Here is a 3,480-nt window from a genome sequence, read left to right on the forward strand (position 1 = left end):
TGAATTGCAGCAGAGCCTCAGGGAAAAGCTGTCACTTTTATTGAACACATACTATGTGCAGAGCGCTGCATTAAGCACTTGGGAGAATGCAATAAAATTACAAGATCCCTTCTCCCAAGAAGCTTACAATTTAATTGAGGAAACTGGAACCAGAATAAACTATAGATAGGAATAAATAATAGAGTATCAAGATATTTACGGTGGGGAGGTGAGAACATAAGTGCTTAGGTGATGTGGAAGTTTTGGAGTGGCAGTTGAAGGGGATATAAGGTTGGGGGATGAGATATTAATCAGGGAAGCCCCCCAGAAGAGAGGTGATTTCTCAATGGCTTCAGGAGATCAGTTCTCCCATTTCCTCAATAATGCTGATAATAATAATAGTGGTATTTGTTAAGTGCTAACACCAAATCAGTCTTTGTACTAAGGGCTAGGGTAGCTTCCATGTAAGTGGATCGGATACAGTCCCTGTTCCACATGGAGCTCATAGTCTAATTATCTCATCCTTTACTTTTAAGCTACCAAGGGCAGCATTATTTACTGATCCTCTAAAATTCCCCTGAAAATCCCTCTAATTATGCTCCATGCCCCCTGTCCCTTTTTCCTTTCAGACTCCTTTTCCAGTAGATGCTAGCGTTGCAGGCTAAAATAAAAATGGGCCTGAATTATTTCTCTCCTAACATGACCCTCAAATTTCAGTCATATCCTCCTCTCTCCGTGACCACCAATGATTCCAAGTTGAGGTCTGCCTTGATTAGGGCACGTACAGTCTCCAGAGGTAAAGTGATGCCACTGTTGTAAGACATTGTGCTGCATCAGAACATTTTTTATGGTACTTGTGAAGCACTGATTTTGTGCCAGGCACTGTCCTAAGCACTGGGGTAGATACAAGATAATCAGGCTAGAAGTAGTCCCTGTCCCACATGGCACTCACAGTCTAAATTGAAGGGAGGAGGGTTTTATCCTCATTTTACAGATGAGGTAACTAAGGCATGGGGAAATGAAATGACTTGTCCAAGGTCACACAGCAGACAAGTGGCAGAACAGGGATTAGAACCCTGGCCTCCTGACTCCCAGGCCCATGCTCTTTCCATTGGGCCACAGAAGAATAAATGTTGTGGACGTAATACCCACTACCAAGAGTTAACAGCCACCATCTGGCAGGCCCCCACCTGCAGGCAATCTGTCTTAAACTCCTCTAAAGAGCTCTCATTGCCTGGCCAAAGGTTTCAACATAATCTGGAGGGAGGGCAAGGTGGCCAAAGTGATGTGGCAAGGAAATCACCATTCTGTGGTCTAAGAGGCTAAAAGGAAAACATTCAAATTGAGAACCACTCACTCTGTTAAATAACAATTACAAGACTTACGCGGTCAACCATATTAAGACGCTTGGAGGCATTGGCAGATAAAATAATCTGAAGAATGAAGAGAAGTGCAGAAGAGCAAGAGGTCAAATACTATTTCCAGTTGTATGAAGGATATGCAAGTCTCATTGGGACAGAGACGAACAAGGGAAAATGCTGGATTATAAGGCTGGGAGGGCAGCAATCCAGAAAGCAGCAAAAGATCTAAATGGAAACAGGGCCTTTGAAAATTTTAGGACTCTCTTCTGGGATATGAGATGATGCCAAAGAGAATTGGGAAGGAAAACTTCAGGATACACAAAAAAGAAAGCTATGGGAACTGTGGAAATTATCGCTCGAAAACAGACTGATAAAGCCATTTTTAATCCCAATGTTTTTAAAAGTAAGTTATGTATGGACGGTGCCTGAGACTTTTATGGCAGCTTTTTAAGGCCTTCTTTTATGTCCTGTGGGGACATGGGATTGACATCATGAAAATAGAAATAACTTACTTGGATAGGAAGGGAAAGGGGGTGGGGAATGAGAAATCCAGACTCTTTTATGGTTTGATTTATGTTTTTGATGATTTAAGTTTATATGGAAAGTGACAAAGGAAGCAGAGAGGAGAACCAAGTTTGAGGATACACCTTGCTCAATGGGAAAAATGCTGAGAAGGGTATTCTCTTGTGAAATGAGTGTGGAGATGAGAGGGAGCCCAGGCAATTATGGCAGAGAAGTTGCCAAACAATTAATATACTGGGAAATGACAAAAATTGATCTCAAACTTTAAAAAAGGAGAATTATTAAACACGGATATTTGAAAGAAGTGGTGATGTTGGGTTAATAGGATGGACTGGAGGGTTAATAATAACAATAATAATTTTTAGTACTTCTTAAACACTGCCAAGCACTATTTTAAGCACTGGGTAGATACAAGTTAATCAGGTTGGACTGAGTCCCTGTCCCACATGGGGCTCACAGTCTAAGTAGGAGGGAGTAGGATTAATCCCCATTTTGCAAATGAGGAGACTGTGGCACAGAGAACTTAAATGACTGGCCTAAGGTCACACAGCAGACCCATGGCAGAGCTGGGATTAGAACCAACGTCCTATAACTCCCAGGCCCGTGCTCTTCCCCTAGGCCATGCTGCTTCTCCTAAACCAGAGAGGATTTTGTTTATTTCATTCAAATGAACCTGGTAGATTAATGTAACAACACTGACACTGTATGGCTCATGTTGAGTGGAAACTGAGTTAAAGAGGATAGGAAAGCTCACAGCAACTGTGACTGCCCAAGAAGAAACTTAGGGGAAAGGAAACCCATCAATGCTTAATTTCTGGATGCCAAGTTGCAAAAGACGTTTGGACAGAATGGGTAAACAAGCTGGGAGACTAGAAGGTGGGAATTCGGACTTAAAAAGCAAAACTGGCTGATGTTTTAATTCCAGGAGCCATGATATAAAGAGGAAAGGAGCTATTGGTATTAATATTGATGGGAAAGTAGAAATGCAAAGTAGTTAGGGGGAGACTGGAGGATAAGTGAATGGGGCAATGGAAAGATCAACAAGACAATGGTAGAAAAGCCATCTAGAATAAGGGAAATCAGATTTTATAGAATGACTTTTTCAGTAACCAAATCAAGAAACTCCTTATTGGAGTCCTAAAAACAGCTCTCAGATCTGGCTGAAAAATCTTCCAGTATTTATTCTACTCCTTACCACGACCATTGTCATCATCAATGGTCTTTAATATACAACTTTGGGCAGCACCCTGTTTTGGGGCCTTGAAAAAATAGCAAATAAAATGAAATATGACTCCCATTTTTGCAGGGTTTGGACAATTATTATCTCCTAAATTTAGTGCTCCTATTCTCCACCCCCATCTTCCTCCAGTGCCAAAGAAAAGTGATTTAAAAATGGTAGCACAATTTGGCAGAAAGATTGGTTAAAGTGACTTGCATTCCCCTCCCTCTAATCTCCCTATCCCTGTCTTTCTTTCCCAACTCCATAACACCATGACATATCCCCCTCCCTAATCACCACCTGTGCCCATCAGCTCACTCCCATCCAACCCCTCCTCATGCCTTCTGCCATTCCCTCCCCATCCCCAGTCCCACAGCCCCAGTCAAGTGTGGCTTGTGA

Source organism: Ornithorhynchus anatinus, chromosome X5, assembly GCF_004115215.2.
Source record: "Ornithorhynchus anatinus isolate Pmale09 chromosome X5, mOrnAna1.pri.v4, whole genome shotgun sequence".
Lineage (NCBI taxonomy): Eukaryota > Metazoa > Chordata > Mammalia > Monotremata > Ornithorhynchidae > Ornithorhynchus > Ornithorhynchus anatinus.